The sequence below is a fragment of the Odocoileus virginianus genome, chromosome 20, assembly GCF_023699985.2.
Source record: "Odocoileus virginianus isolate 20LAN1187 ecotype Illinois chromosome 20, Ovbor_1.2, whole genome shotgun sequence".
Classification (NCBI taxonomy): Eukaryota; Metazoa; Chordata; class Mammalia; order Artiodactyla; family Cervidae; genus Odocoileus; species Odocoileus virginianus.
The window spans coordinates 4034805-4052004 of NC_069693.1; the positions used below are offsets into that span (position 1 = coordinate 4034805).

General features: G+C 49.2%; 1 long non-coding RNA gene across 1 annotated transcript; it reads right to left on the reverse strand.

Annotated features, from left to right (window-relative positions):
* Positions 1-5771: 5771 nt before the first annotated feature.
* LOC139029798 (uncharacterized) lies at positions 5772-12682 on the reverse strand. Its single transcript, XR_011482006.1, has 2 exons — positions 12355-12682; positions 5772-10502 (listed from the first exon to the last, which is right to left on the reverse strand). It is a non-coding gene; the product is annotated as an uncharacterized lncRNA (long non-coding RNA).
* Between the last annotated feature and the right edge of the window lie 4518 nt (positions 12683-17200).

Sequence of the window (17200 nt, forward strand, 5' to 3'; positions counted from 1 at the left end):
GCACACTGCCTGGACCTGGCTTCGGAGCTCTGTGCAGGGAACTGTCGACCAGGGTGGGCCAGGGGCTGGTGAGTCCACAGTTACAGGGACGGGGTCCCCAGACCTGCTGTCCCCCCAGATGCCACCACGCCCACAGCGGTTGCGTCGGCCACGCTGTCTGCACAGCGAGCGTGGCGCGTGTCCCGGGAGGAGCCGGTTTTATCCCTCATGCTGCTCATCCCCCTCAGGTGATTAAGCTATTAAAGATCCTCACTGCACAGCCAGACCTCAGGTGGAAACACTCCTGTGTCCTCTGTGGAAAATCAGAGCTGAGAAAGCATAACTGGGCATTAAAGGGGCAGGCAAGGTGCACCAGTCACTTCCTTCCTGCACCTTCTCCTGGGCGTGCTCCTCGGGGCAGCATCATCTCGTCATCGTCACAGCCCTGAGCTCCATCCCGGGCAGGAGTCTGGCTCCAGTGACTTCACGCTCCCTGGATCCTGCTCTTTATGGTGGGAGCTCTTTTTCTAATCTGGAAAGCAGCCCATTCTGAAGCCATCTTTCCCACCTCAAAATGCTGTGGATCCCTGATGCCCCCAGGCCTCCACGGGAGGATGATGCCTTTTATTGGGACAGTTATTCGAACGCTTCCTAGGGACGCCGTCACACCTGTTTTCACTTTGTCTACGGGCGGTGTCTACCTGCAAAGGCGGCCTTAATAGGTGTGGCAGAGACCACACAGCCCATAACTCTAAAACATCTACTCGCTGACGCTTTATAAAAATCTGCCTCACGTGGCTTTTGATGGCCAAGTCGAAGATCTCTCTTGGTAAATGTCACGTTGCACTTGAAAATACATGTTGCTGTTCTGTCACTCCGTCGTCTCTGACTCTTTGCGACCCCATGGACTGCAGCCCAGCAGGCATCCCTGTCCTTCACCATCTCCTGGAGTTTGCTCAAACTCATGTCCATTGAGTCACTGATGCCATTCAACCACCTCATCCTCTGTCGCCCACTTCTCCTCCTGCCCTCAATTTCCCCCAGCAAATATGTGGGTAGTTTTCAAATATTGTTTCACATTGATTTCTAACATAATTCCACAGTGGTAAGAAAACAGACTCTGTATGATGTCAATACCTTTAGACCATGACATTTTTGCACCGTGTTTTATGTGCCAGGATATATTCCAGTGTCTCCTGGTGTACAGTCTATGGGAAATTGAATCAAATTTGTACTCTGTTGCTGCATGAAAATTATGCAAATCTTAATTATGTTGAATTGGTTCACAGTGCTCTTCGGATCTACTCTTTCTACTTCTTTGTATATTCATTCTATTAACTTTTGATATTGAAACTCCAAATAAAAAATCTCAATTTATCCACTTAAAAATAATTTGTAATATATAGTGGAACTATGTGTAACCTTGTTCTGTATTTTCCAGGTCTCCTGTAAATATGTCATTATACTTTCATAATTTAAAAAAATAAAAATGTATTTAAAGAGATTTGCCTCAAGCACCTTCTTGTATATAGTGCTCCTACTGCCCAACACCCACCCCATGCGACAATCCGAAATGCCCCCGCCCCTGGGCCAACCACACACCGCCATGGGTTTCCGATAGGCTTTCCACTGAGAAGTTGTTCTTTTTTGCTGTTTTTTGTTTCTTACTGGGTATGTGTTCATGTCTTAATTTCTTTTAGGACTGACTCAGAGTCTTCTCAAGTCACCATTTAGGATGAGGAACTGTCAACACCGAAAGTCCCGTCCACTGTCACCTTTCAGGTCAAGGACCCCAAACCCCACACTATAGGTATCTTCTTCACCTTTACTGCAAAGGCACAAATAGCTGGTTCACTTTACTTCTGCGATTCCACTTCCTCCCCAAACAAGAATTTTCTTGGGGAAACTTACTTGGACACTGTTCAGTACAGTTCAGTTCAGTCGCTCAGTCGTGTCTAACTCTTTGTGACCCCATGAACTGCAGCACGCCTGGTCTCCCTGTCTACCACCAACTCCTGGAGTCCACCCAAACCCATTGAGTCCATTGAGTCAGTGATGCCATCCAACCATCTCATCCTCTGTCGTCCCCTACTCCTTAGGCCCTCAATCTTTCCCAGCATCAGGGTCTTTTCCAATGAGTCAGTCCTTCCCATCAGGTGGCCAAAGTATTGGAGTTTCAGCTTCAACATCAGTCCCTCCAATGAATATTCCAGACTTATTTCCTTTAGGATGGACTACTTGGATCTCCTTGAAGTCCAAGGAACTCTCAAGAGCCTTCTCCAACCCCACGGTTCAAAAGCATCAATTCTTCAGCACTCAGCTTTCTTTATAGTTCAACTCTCACATCCATACATGACTACTGAAAAAACCATAGCCTTGACTAGATGGACCTTTGTTGGCAAAGTAATGTCTCTGCTTTTTAATATGCTGTCTAGGTTGGTCATAACTTTCCTTCCAACGAGTAAGCATCTTTAAATTTCATGGCACAAGTCACCATTTGCAGTGATTTTGGAACCGCCCAAAACACAGTCTGCCACTGTTTCTACTGTCTCCCCATCTATTTGCCATGAAGTGATGGGACCAATGCCATGATCTTAGTTTTCTGAATGTTGAGCTTTAAGTCAACTTTTTCACTCTCCTCTTTCACTTTGATCAAGAGGCTCTTTAGTTTTTCTTTGCTTTCTGTCATAAGAGTGGTATCATCTGCATATCTGAGGTTATTGATATTTCTCCCGGCAATCTTGGACCCTGAGTAGGTGAATGTTTTTATATACAGCACAAATGGCTATAACCAGAACAAAATCTTCCTATTCACAGTAGCTACTCTCCTTACAAGAAGGTATTAGTTTTTTCTCTTCAGTTATGTCTTGGGTTGACTAAAAAGTCCATTTGGGTTTTTCTGGAAGATGTATGGAAAAACCCGAATGAACTTTTTGGCTAATCCAACAATATAGACAAAAGATAGGCAAAGTGGTTAGGCATTGGGTTAATAAGCATCTAAACCACCTTTGAACAGATGATACATAGACTGAGGTGGATATGGTCTCACTGTTGGTGGAATTATTATAAGCACAGAAGAGGGGAAGGGTAGGATAAGCCCTAGAGTTTGATTTTTAATCGGAGTAATTATGACTAACTCATGTTTTTTGTTGTTCAGTTGGTCAGCTGTATTTGACTCTTTTGCAACCACATGGACTGTAGCCCGTCAAGTTCCTCTGTCCATGGAATTTCCCAGGCAAGAACACTGGAGTGGGCTGCCATTTCCTTCTCCAGGGGATCTTCCTGACCCAGGGATTGACCCTGTGTCTCCTGCATTGGTAGGCAGGTTCTTTACGATTGAGCCACCAGGGAAGCCCAGTAACAAGTTGTTGATCATCATAACGTTTGTGTCGATTGAGTTAGAAATGTGCTTGCTTTTTTAAGCAAGCAAGGTGACTCTGCTATGTGACTTGGGGATGAAACCCACTGCCAGCTTGCTTAATTCAACCCAGTCCTGCCGATGTTCGCTGGGTGCTGGCTATGCCCCCAGGAGGCTGTGTGGGCTGTGGCTATCCACCCAGATGACACAGGATGAGCGATGGCTGAAAACTGATTGACAACCAGGATTCTGAACACTTCAACCTCAGCTCAACATGTCTCTCCTCTCCTGCTCTGGACTCAGAGGGAGCTTTAAGTGCCCTGTGTGTCCATCGAGAGGTGAACGGATAAAGAAGTCGTGGGGGTGTGTGTGTGTGTGTGTGTGTGTGTGTGTGTGATGGAATATTACTCAGCGATAAAAGGAGGCTATGAGTCACTTCTAGTGAAGCGGTTGAACCTACAGCCTGTCACAGAGTGAAGTGAGTCAGAAAGAGACAAGGATCATATATTAACACGTATATATGGAACCTACAAAGATGGTACTAATGAACCTACTTGGAGGGCAGGAATAGAGATGCAGACGTAGAGAAGACTTCTGGACACAGCCGGGCAAGGAGAGCGTGGGATGACTTGAGAGTGTAGCCCTGAAACATTTACACTGACGAACGTAACACAGAGAGCCAGTGGGAGTCTGACGAAAGACGCGAGGAGCTCAACCCAGCGCTCCCTGAGGGGTGGGAGGCGGGAGGGAGGGGACACGTGCATGCCTGTGGCCATTCACGGCGACGTATGGCGGAAGCCACCACAATATTGTGAAGCCGTTATCCTCCACATAAAAGCAAGCAGAGCCCTTCAGAGTCCGGGTTCCTCAGGCTCTCAGAGGCTGCTGGGGCCCCGCTGCGTTAGGAGTCTCTCTGGCATGAGTGGAAATGAACAGGGAGAGAACGAACGATGGCTCACACGTGGGTGAAGGGAGATCTCTTCCTTCCACAGACTCCTGCCAGTAGCCGCTGAAGGCCGAAGGGAGACCACGGCGGACGTTTTGACTCGGGAGGGCGCTGGGCTGGGAGCGGAGGAGGCGCGCCGGGACGCCGGCCGCACACCGGCCCGGTCTCAGGACGTCTCCCCGCAAAGCACTCGCTGACCGATCGCGAGGCCCATGGTCCGCGGACGGGGAGACGCCTGCCAGGCGCCCGTGACGGGGCTGGGACCGGCAGGCGCGGTGTGCGCCCCCAGCAGGAAGCCCTGAGACCGCCGCAGAGCCTTTCTTTCTTTTTAAAGGGATCCGCCTCCGCCCCATGTGGACCATTTCTAAGTCCTTACCGAATTTCTTACAGGACTGCTTCTGTCTTAGGTGTTTCACTTTTGTCGAGAGGCCTGTGGGATCTTAGCTCCCCGACTGGGGCTGGAACCCGCGGCCCCTGCGATGGAAGGAAAAGTCCTAACCACTGGGACACCGGGGAAGCCCAGCGACTTGACTGGTTCAGGAAGCTTTACTGAGATGTCACTGACACGGAAAATATGTGCGTGTGAGGCATACATCATGGCACTATGATACGGGAATATACTGTGAAATTATTACCACAGGAAGGTTGACGCCTCCATCCCCTCACAGAATTAACGTTTCTCCCAGCTGGTGGTGATAACATGGAAGATGTACTCTCTTACTGACTTTCTGTCATACGGTAAGTGTATAGTGCAGGACTGTTAGGTCCCGGCCCCAGGCGGTGCATCAGATCCTCAGAACTTATTCATTTTATAACTGTAGCTCAGTGCCCTTTGACCAACAGCTCCTCACTGCCCTGACCTCCCGGCCCCTGGAAACCACTATACACTCTCTGTTCCATGAGTTTGGCTTTTTCAGATGCCACGTACAGAAGCTGTCACACAGTACTTTTCGTTCTCTGTGCAGTTTGTCTCAATCAGCATAGTGCTCTTGAGGCCTATCCATGTTGCTGCAAATGGCATGATTTCACTCTTTTTTCTGGCTATGTAATACTCCATCGCTGGAGGAGGAATTGGAAACCCACCCCAGTATTCTTGCCTGGAGAGTCCTGATGGACAGAGGAGCCTGGTGGGCTGCAGCCCACGCGGCTGCAGAGCTGGACACGACCGAGCGACTCAGCCCAGCACAGCGCTGACGTCAACAGCAGCAACTCCTGGTTATAGAATGAGTGAGCCGCCGATACATAATGTGCCAGTGGTTCAGGAGTTACGTATACTGTGTCACATGACGCGAGGTTGTAAGAGAATCAATCTTCCAAGTTTTCACAAGAAAAAATTTCCCTCAGTACAGTACAGTGTGCAGGTGCGTAGATGTTCACGAGACTTATTGAACCCATCTGTAATGTCTACAAATATTCAATCATAATGTTGTAAGTCCTGAAGTGATATAATGTCACACTTATTATACTTTAATAAAAAGTCACTCAATACTTAAAGAAGAGAATTAGTTATTATTGAAGGTATCTAGCTATTTATCACGTTAAGCATTATTTCTACCGACTCCAGAGCAGACCCCCGGCGTTCTAGGACCCCTCAGAAGCAGCAGGAAGGGGGAAACAGTGGGGAAACATGAGGCCAAGACGTCAGAAGTCTGTATCAACCACAGATGAAACTCTAAAGCAGCAGTGATATAAAAACAAAAAGTGGAATTCAGTATGTAAACGACGACAAAGGTGACCACAAGCATCAGGATGGTGCGGGCGGCTCTGGTCTCCGGGGGGCATCTGTGGTGTCCAGTGCAGGTGTGAATATACTGAACCCTCTGGTGGTGTCTGAGCAGGAGAAGCACCATGGAGCCACTGGACCAGACCATGATGGTAAGAAACACGGCATCAGAGACGGGCCACAGGTAGACAAAGCCTGCATTAGGAGCTGAGGGGGAACAGAACCACTTGCCCCAAGTATCAGTATAGTTGTGTATGTCCTGAGGACCAGTGATTTTCAGAGGAACAAGGATGTACGTTAAGAGGCTGAGCATCCAGCAGGTGCAGCAGGAAGGACCAATGACCTTGGGGGCCCTTCCTCTGAGCATCACCCACTCTGCTCTCCTGGGGGTGAGGGTGAAGGCCTGATAGGTGCTCAGGATGCAGGTGGAGCACAGGGTGGTACCGCGACCCACTCTCTGGATGTAATACACAAACTTACATCCAAGGCTGGACAGGGGCTTCCTTGACACAAAAGCAGCCATTGTGTGGGGAACCCCAGGGGAGAGAAGAACCAGGAGGTTGGCCACGGCCAAATGTGGCAGAACCATCTGTGCAGGTCTCAGCTTGTGGCCAAGCAAGACTGGAGAGATGCTGTGGGAGAAAAGGATGGCATTGCCCAGAGCCCCAGCCACCACCTGGAACAGAAAGATGGCTTTCACAGCCGCCTCCCCTGCGTTTCTCAGGGCATCTTTGTGAAAAGACATGCAGAGGACGTCAGAGTGGCCTGGAGCGGAAAGGGGGCTGTGTGGGTGTCGACATATGCAGTCTTCTCACAGAACCAACACTGGGAAAGAATTCCTGCTTTCTGCTCTTCTGTCATGCTCCACAGGCGGGGCTCAACCTGGAGCACACATACATGATACCGGTTACACTTTTCACTCTGATTATATTTATTTCTATTATTTTGGCACTTCCTTATTCTCCACCAGCATGTAAGCTCCATGAAGTAAAGAACCACATCATTTGTTCAGTAACATGGTGTGATGCATAATAGATGTTACAAACTCTGTACTAAGTGTATGACAATGTGACCCGAGACAGTAGCAGATACACTCCCCCCTTAGAGACGTTCCTGCTTCTTATAAGCATGTATCAAGAAAGAAATGGAAAATGCACAATACTGGTGAGCTTTAAGACTGCCCAACTAGTTACAACACAGTTGCAAGAGTCAGTTATTCACACTTGAAACTCATATTTCATCAGAATTACCACGCACAGTAGCACTGGGTTCTTCTTGCCTGAATCTGCTCTCCTGGGAAGGCAGTTAACTGGAGCCTAACCAGCTGGGGTTGGCACAGAGCCTGACTCACCTGGGAAAGGAAATCCCCAGCTCCAGCCCACTCTCGCTGTGCTGTCCCCTCCAAGGGGGAGAGAACCATGGAGACACAGGAGGTTCACAGTCCAGAGGCACACTCAGGGACTGACTGAGACCTCATCGTAGGAGGTGGAATCTCCCCTCTCCTCCAGGAAGGAGATAGAGGGGCCCCCGGGCTGGAAAGCTGGTGTTCGTCAAGTGGAGTAAAACTGAAGGTTTATTCTCATGCACACTCCAAGGAGAAAGCTAGTGGCAGAAGCTGAGCCCTGCTGGGGTAAAGAGATACTGTGCCCATGCCTGAGGTCAAGGAAGACTTCCCTGTCTGTACAAGAGAAGGCAGGCTTCCCAGGGGTCAAAAAGGGAGGGGGACCCCACCCCATAATAAGGGTGGACATGCACCCACAGGCCTCTGTGGTGGGATCCATCTTAGCAAAACGTTGCCCATGCATGTTGGGGAGGGTTCAGGGATCAGTCAGGTGTCAAGAAAGAGACAAGGTAATTGGCCAAAGGTAAACAAAGACAATATTTTAAGTATATATTATGAAATCATACAGTAACCACAGCAATTATTTTGAATTTAGACCAACAGAAGTTTGGTTTGTTTGTTTTTGTGGAGTTTTTAAAGATCTACTGACAAATGTCCTTTTTGCTAGTAAATCCCATCATTCGGTAATCTCAGAAATCATTCCTTATTTCAAAGAGAAAAATTCCACTATAGTTTAATCCCATTGCCTCTGACTGAACTCCCATCATATAGACCAAAGATCAGCAAACTTTTTCTGTAAAGGGACAGATAGTGGTATTTTAGGTTTTGTAGGTCCAGATGCAACTGAGCAACTCCATGTGTTTATGCAGCTGGGAAGGCAGCCACGGACAATATATTAACAGATGAGCATAGCTGTGTTCTCAATAAAAAAGTATTTCTGAAAACAGATGGCGTATGTGCACACCATCATTCATAGCAGCATTGTTCCCAGTAACCAGTAAGTGGAAACAGCCCACGGGTCCGTCAGGAGATAAGTGGATAGGCAAAGTGTCATCCTATATTGATAGGAATAGTATTCATCTGTGAAAAGGAAATATGCAGCATATTTGATATATGCTACAACACAAATGGACCTTGAAAACATGCTTAATGAAGCAAGCCAGGCACAGATGGAAAAATAGTATATGATTCCACTTATAAAAGTTACTGGAGTAGGCAAATTCATTGAACCAGAAAGTAGAATAGAGCTTAGCACTGACTGAGGGGAAGAGGGGTTGTTGTTTAATGAGTAGCAAGGGTCTGTTGGGATGATGGAGTTTTGGGAATAGATGGTGGTAGGAGTTATACACGGGCTTCCTGGTGGCTCAGATGGTAAAGGGTCTGCCTGCAATGCAGGAGACCTGGGTTTGATGCCCAGGTTGTAAAGATCCCTTGGAAAATGAAATGGCAACCACTCCATTCACATCACTAAAGGTTTAACAGGCGCTCTTTTTACCCACTACAAGCATCCAGATAACAAGGCACATTGAAATGCAAAAACAAACAAAAAACCCCCCAAACCCAAACAGTTTGAAGACACAGAGCAAGCATCAGATGCAGACATGGCAGGAATGTTGGGAGGGTCAGACCTGGAACGTGAATCAGCTATGATCACTGTGCTGAGGGCTCTAGTGGATAAAGCAGACACTGTGGGAACAGCTGGGCAACGAGAGCAGGAGAGGGGAATTCTAAGGAAGAACTAGGAAGAAATGCTGGAGACCAAATACTGTCCCCCAAATTCAAGACTGACTTTGATGGGCTTCTTAGTAAATTGGAAGACGCTGATGTGGAAGTAATTTCAGAGGGAGATTTACAGTGAACTCACGGCTCTGGTCCCACTCAGATACACACCCCAGCACATTCCCACCGTCCACCCGTCCAGCCAGGGCACGGGCGGGGCAGCTCAGGACGAGGCCGGGGAGCACCTGTCCTGCCCAAGGTGCTGACAGCACAGCTCTGGGCGCCTCTCCTGCTGGAGAGCCTGCTCTCCCGTTTCCTGCCCTGAGACCGAACACAAGGGCGCACTCACCTGTCTGCACTTGGCTCCACGCTCTGTGCAGGTAGTGTCAGTCAGGATGGGCCCCAGTTATAGGGACGGGGTCCCTGGGCCCGATCTCCCCACAGAGGAGCCGTTATCATGTCATCTGGAGTGGAGGTGACACTGTCTGCCTGGAGAGTCTGGGGCGTCTCCAGGGAGGAGCAGATCCTACCCCCAGTGCTCCTCACCCTCACCCACGCCTGGGACCTGTGACGACTCCTGGCAATTATTGGGAAGGTCCACAAGGGCAGCTGAGCAGAGGGCAGGGAGAGTTTTCTGTGTTCCCTGTGGGAGAACCCAAGTGTAGAGTGAAAGTCGTAACGGGGAGGGACACTCACAGTGCACCAGGGCTCCCTGCACTGTTTCCTGCTGGGCATTTTCCTTCATGGTCTCACTTTTCCAGACTGTTCCAAAGTGTGTTCTCAGTGATCATCAGCATGTGATCTGGAGGCTGGGCTTTCTCCCGTTCGATTTATGGCCTCAGGTCTGTTTAATCTGGAAAACGCCGCCTCTGAAGTCAGTGTTTCCCTCCTCAGAATCCTCAGGTGTCCCTTGTGTCACATGACTCTGCAAGGATTTAGTCATTTGTTCTAAGCCACCCACGGAGCCCTCTCCTAGAGCCTCTCAGTGGACCTCCAGCCTGTCCCTGTGTTCTGGGCCATTACTGTTGGAAAGATTTCTGGACTCACAGACAGGGACTAACAAATACCACTGATAAGGAAAAACAGAGAGGTAACATTAGACTGTATGCTGCAGTCCATAGGGTCACAGAGTCGAACTTGATTTAGTGGCTGAACAATAGCATTAGAAAACTTTAAATTGATCATTGCAATCATCAGTTGATAGTTGGATCTTGGGTACCAGTTACCTCAGCTGGGAAACAGTCCTGAGTTCATCCTTCTGAAGCCCAGAGAGCAGAGGGGTACAATCAATCATCCCCATTGGGCTCCTTCTGCAGGGAGTTAATGCACTGTAGCCAGTGGACTTGTCCACGGTTCAGGTACATGGGTTTGACAAGAGAAGGCAGGCAGGTAAGATGGCCACTGCCTCTTCAAAGTGTTCAACTGTGGCTCCTGTCTGCAGAAAAAAAGCATGATAATGATGCAAATTATTGACAGATTATTGATCCTCAGAATCTGCCCCCACACACTTAAACACACAGAAGCTACTGTGTGCTGTCCCTAGGACTTGGTAATGAAGGTGCAAACAGAAACACTCATGGTCCTGGTCCTGAGATATGAGATGCTGGTTACATGAAGGCCATGGTTCATCATCAGACTCTTCCTTGAACTGGTGAAAGGGTCTTGATTTCGCTGTCTATTAAGGTAGCTCCAGTCCCACGTGGCTACTGAGCCCCTGAAACGGGCTCGTCTGAGAGATGCTCTGATTGTAAACACACACTGGACGCCAAGCGTCTGCTAAGACAGAGAGACAGTAAGCTACCTTGTCAAGAACTTTTCAGAATTGATTATAGCTTGTGCTCAGTCGCTCACTTGTGTCCGACTCATTGCGACCCCATGGACTGCCACCCACCAGGCTCCTCTGTCCATGGGACTCTCCAGGCAAGAACACTGGAGCGGGCTGCCATGCCCTCCTCCAGGGGGTCTTCCTGACCCAGGGGTCCAGCCTCCGTCTCCTCTGTCTCCTGTGTTGCAGGCAGATTCTTTACTAGCTGAGCTATCAGCGAAGCCCCCATCCTTAATAAAATCTCACTTATTCCAGAAATAAGTCAACACTTGATGGGATTAAGGAGGTGGGGTGTAAATAAGGAGGAAATAGGAACCATATTCATAAAATCCCCTTGCAGGGGAGCTGAGTGGCAGTGGGGGCACGTGGAGGCCACAGGCGAACCTAGTGGACTTGAGGTGGGCCCACCTCATGGAATTTCTTTTTCACGTCTCCGATTTCTCCAAAAGACAGATTTGAGAGACATGGTCTGTAGTCTGTCTGCAAATGGAGGCATTTGTTAATTCAGCAAGCATTCTTGAGGTCAGCTCAGTGCCGGGCAGTGTGTGTCCATTTAGGGGCACTGGACACAGTACTCTGTCCTGAGAGAAGTCAACTGACCCTGGCAGGGTCTTCTTCACTTCCTTTATCATCACTGCTTCACAGTGTATGCAAGATCGTGACTTTTCCCCATTGACTTCATCAACCTCTCAGGTCGTGTCAGGCCTCCTGTCATGGCCAGGAGGGTCCTGCTGGGGTCAGAAGGCTCAGCAACGTGCAGTAGAAACGGAATACGGCATAGTCACTGTGCACTTGAAATGAATGTGTTTTTCAGCTCTTGAATGAAACTGATTGCATGCACACAGTTTTACTGTTGAAACAAGTCTTGTTTCCATAATATAAAAACCTCCATCACACACTAGGTTACAATTACAGAAAATTAAAAGAAAACTTTTGGAAATTGATCTGAAAAAAAAAAAAAAAAAAACACCAACCAATAATTGAAATAGAAATAAGTCCGGAAACCACAACACTACTTCTGGAAATGTAAGCTTCCCTTATACCATTTGTGTTAGTGATTCATGAACTATTCTGTATTTCTCTGCTGCGCTTCTGCGTCACGCGGGCAGCAAACGGGGACGTCCCGGTCCAGCCCCGCGCACACGACAGTTCTCTCCTCGCGCCTCGGCAGTCGGGGCCACTCGCTTTGCCCCGGATTCGGCGAGGACCGCCAGTGCCCAGACTCACAGGGCAGATCCTCAGGATCCTCAGGTCGTCCTGGCTAGGATGCGATGCAGAGAAAAATGGACGCAGCGGGAACTTGAGTGAATGTAACGACACGGGACCTCTCGCCAACGCGGTAGGAGGAAACGATCCCGACATTCAGGAAGACCCCCGCTCCGCGCAGCCGGGGGCTCACCCTGAGCGCGGCGCAGGAAGGCTCGCTGCAGGCGAACAGCACGGCTCCGTCTCTCAAACTCACGGCCCAGAAGCCGCGTCTCCAGTCGGCCGCGTCTCCTCTCGCCGGCGCGCACACACGCGGCAGACGCCCAGGTGCCCTCGGCCGCACCCCGCCTCCACCTCCGGGAGTGGCGTCGGAGGAGAACCGCGGGGAGTGCAGGACGCTAGTGGTGCGGCTGAACCTCTGAGGTCTCGGCTCCTTCTGCTGCTTGTAAACCCGCAATGGACAGGTCTCAGGTTCTCGGGAATGAGGAGGTACTCAGTGGCCGGGTCAACGTCCAAGGGCGCGTCCACGGCGGGGAGAAAGGTCAGCAAGAGCAGACACGGGACTCGACACTTCGTGCCCTCGGGGTGGGGGTGGGGTCACGTGGCTCACTCAGCTCACTTCCGTAACTCGGCACTTCTCACCCAAGCAGAGGGCTCCTGCTGATGCTCCCCTGAGCCTGATGAGATAGTTCCACGTATAAACTGAATGATTAAAGAGATACAGTTCCATGTATAAACTGAATGATTAAAATGGAACCGGTCTTTCTCATTCATGCCCATGTTCTCTTTGCATTAACTGGATTATTTGATTCAAGACTTCTGTTTAGAACATGGTATGCGTCAAAAAAAAAAAAAAATCCTTGGGTGTTGATTTTCCTCAAAATTGTCCAATTGAGACAGACTTTGTCAAAATACAGACACTGAATATACACCTGAATGGTGGTGATTTGACGTGTCCCAGAATAATGTTGGAATAGTAAGGTATCTTTTTCTTCTTTTTGCATCTTCTCTTTCTGTAAATGAACAACAAGCAATTGCATTCCAGTCCTTCCCATTCTCTGAGTTGTAGAAGATATAAGGAGACGTCTCAGAGGTCTCTGGATGAGGGGGTTTAACTCTGGAAGTCAAGACAGAGGAAGGGATTCCCGAGGACACGGGAAAGGATGGGCTTGGATACTGTAGTGACTCAGACCCAGAACTCCATGTGGCTGGGCTCAGAGGGCCGGGAGGAAGGACTAGGTACATTGGCAACATCTCGGCCTAACCCTGTGATGATGAGGGGGGCTCCACCCGCCTGTCCTGATGTGACCGTGTGGATGGGGCCACACTTAAGTTCAGTTGCTCAGTCATGTCTGACTCTTTGTGACCCCATGAACCGCAGCACACCAGGCCTCCATGTCCATCACCAACTCCCGGAGTCCACCCAAACCCATGTCCATCGAATCAGTGATGCTATCCAACCATCTCATCCTCTGTGGTCCCCTTCTCCTCCTGCCCTCAATCTTTCCCAGCATCAGGGTCTTTTCAAATGAGTCAGCGCTTTGCATCAGGTGGCCAAAGTATTGGAGTTTCAGCTTCAGCATCAGTCCTTCCAATGAACACCCAGGACTGGTCTCCTTTAGGATGGACTGGTTGGATCTCCTTGCAATCCAAGGGACTCTCAAGAGTCTTCTCCAACACCATAGTTCAAAAGCATCAAGTCTTCGGCCCTCAGCTTTCTTTATAGTCCAACTCTCACATCCATACATGGCCACTGGAAAAGCCATAGCCTTGACTAGATGGACCTTTGTTGGCAAAGTAATGTCTCTGCTTTTGATGGGGCCACAGGAGACTCAAAAAGAAACCCTCTGCCCTAAAGACTGATGACTCCACTTGGCTCCCTCCTCACATGGCTCTCTGGGAGATGCTGAGACTTTCTGACCATTGGAGAGAACGTGCGAAGATTTCCCAGGTCCCCATCATAAACACGGGTGTGCACGGAGCAGGATGGAAGCACACTCAAGGAGCCGAACCCCCCGGCTGCTTTCCCGATGACACGCGGGTTGGAAGGGCACCGGAGCACAGTCATCACAGCCCACGGATGATAGGACCCGTCCCAGGAGGAGGCTGGAAGGAGCCTGGGCACTCTCTGCACAGCTGGGGAGGTCAGCCCTGGCATTCAGAGCTAACCCAGGAAACGCAGCTGAGCTGTTGTCACTCCCCTTCCCTCCGAGTCCCGAGCCGGAATCAGGCACCTTAGGTCCCGGCCAGGGCGGGAGCACACAAGACCCGACTGAGACCTCCAGTCACACAGCCCGCGCACCTTTCCCTTTGGCCGGGCGTTCGTGCCCTCGGTACGCCCTGTCCACTCGAGCTGTTCAGAGTCACCTGGGGCTTTGCCACATCCTGTGGGAGGTGCTCAGTTGTGTCTGACTCTCTGCAACCACAGGGAATGTAGCCCACCAGGCTCCTCTGTCCACGGGATTCTCCAGGCAAGAATGCTGGAGGGGGTTGCCATTCCCTCCCTCCAGGGGATCTTCCCTACCCCGGGGATGGAAGTGGCCTCCCAGGCATCTCCTTCATTGGCAGGTGGATTCTTTACCATTAGTGCCACCTGGGAAGCCCACACAGGACTAAGGCATGGCCTAAATGTTATCATTGCTTAAAAAAAGAAAAATCTACGGGTAGCTCTTACCTACACCTAATGGAGGAGAACACTTGCTAGTTGGAAATAAGAAACATTTCAGGTGGCAGAATTCAGTGGGGCCCTCAGCGAGGCCTTTAGCTAGCCGAGCGCTGTTGAAAAGGCGCTTTGCCCGGGGCGATTGCCTCACCTCGGAACTTGCGGATCCTTGGGTTCATCTGGGGGACGGCTCTCAGCTGGGGCTCGAGGCCTTGACCTTGCACACCAGTGCTCCGAGCTGCAGTGCGCGCCTGAGCTCAGTCTTCTGGGAGACCACCGAACATTTGCGGCACAGCAAGCCCTCCGCGCCGGGCGCCTTCTGCAGCGAATCCAGGCAGCGGAAGCCGCATTTCAAGTATGTGGGGTTGTCCAGGTACGTCGGGCAGACCGTACATTTACTCGCTTTAAATAAGGGTTCAGCCATGGGTCCTCTCTGGGGAAACGTGCTTGAGACGGGAATTTCCATGAGCTGAATGGATACTAGTCCCTGGGGCACTTTTTAGCCCAGAATTTTTGTCTGATACAGAATATGACTTTAGTCATGTCTGATTCTTTTGCTACCCCATGGATTGTAGCCCGCCAGGCTCCTCTGTCCATGGGATTCTCCAGGTTAACAATATTGGAGTGGGTTGCCATTTCCTTCTCCAGGAGATCTTCCCAACAGGGTGATCCAACCCGAGTCTCCTGAGTTGGCGGGTGGGTTCTTTACTTCTGAGCCACCAAGGAAGCCTGATGGAGAATATAAATCTCTGCAATTTTTTTTTTGGCTGCGTGGAGTATATTATGCACAGTGAAGTCAGTCAGAGAGAGACAAACACTGCATGATATCACTTATATGTGGAGAGTAAAAAACAATACAAATGAACACATATGAAAAACAGAAACACGTTTACAGATATAGAAAACAAGTGTGTGGTAACCAGAAGGGAGGTTGGGTGGAGGGCAGTGCCACAGATTAACAGAGAGAAATTACTGTATGTAAAATTGCTAAACAAGGACCATACTGTTTAGCACTAGGGATGTACACCCATTACCTTGTAATAACTTAAAATAGAGAATACTTTGCAAAAATACTGAATCACTGTGCTGTACCTCAAAGTAACATATTGAAAATCAGCTATTCTTCAATAAAAATATAAGACTAATAAGTATGCTAGTGTCAATGCAATAAAGAGTCATTTGTCTTTTAATAAAAAACCCCCCAAAATTTAAAAAATGATGTTGCAATGATTACACTTGGCCTGTTAACATTGGTTAGATTTATCTGCTTCTCCTTTGTTTATGTGCATACTGGAAAATGAACTTAAAATCACACATGTGGGTCACCCTGGACTCTCCACCTGTCCAAACTGCGTGTGGCAAAACTCACACAGGAACTTGAGAGGTGGAACCAGTCTGTGACTGAAACTTCATCTCACAGAGTCTACCAAACTCTGATTAGACTCAGATAATGAAGATCAAACTAGTCAGTCCTAAAGGAAATCAACCCTGAATATTCATTGGAAGGACTGATGCTGAAGCTCCAGTACTTCGGCCACCTGATGCCAAGAGCTGACTCATGGGGAAAGACCCTGATGCTGGAAAGACTGAAGGCGGGAGAAGAGGATGACAGAGGATAAGATGGTTGGATGGCATCACCGACTCAATGGACATGAGTCTGAGTAAACTCCGGGAGATAGTGAAGGATAGGGAAGGCTGGCATGGGGTTGCAAAGAGTTGGACATGACTGAGTGACTGTCTTCTGTAGAACAGAAATGTAAGAATGAACACTCCTAAGACAGACTTACCTCTACTCAGTCAGGTCCAGCTGCTTGCCCCCTCTCACAGCTCAGTTCTGCAGTGAGAGCCACCTCCAGGGGCTTTATAAGAGATGGCTTCTCCCATCTCACGCCCATTCTTTGCTAATCCAATCAGGTTGTGATTTAATTCTGGCCTTAGGTTTCTTTATCCTCCAGTCATACAGAGATTTAACACACACACACACACACACACACACACACACACACACACACACGAGATAACTGTATCTTAAAAGTGCTATCTTTAATCTAATAGGAAACAAATATTGCCAATTCAGTCAGTCCTGAAGGAAATTCACCCTGACTATCCATGGGAAGGCCTGAAGGCTGAAGCTGAAACTCCAATACTTTGGCCACCTGAGGGGAAGAGCTGACTCATTGGAAAAAACCCTGATGCTGGGACAGGCTGAAGGCAGGAGGAGAAGGGGACGACAGAGGATGAGATGGTTGGATGGCATCACTGACTCAATGGACATGAGTTTGAGGAAACTCCAGGAGATAGTGGAGGACAGAGGAGCCTGGCCTGCTACAGCCCATGGGGTTGCAAAGAGTCAGACAAGGCTGAGCAACTGAACAACAAATGATATCCAAATAGCTGTCAGAAAAAAGTTTTCTGTATTCCCTGTGGAAAATTTTAGTTC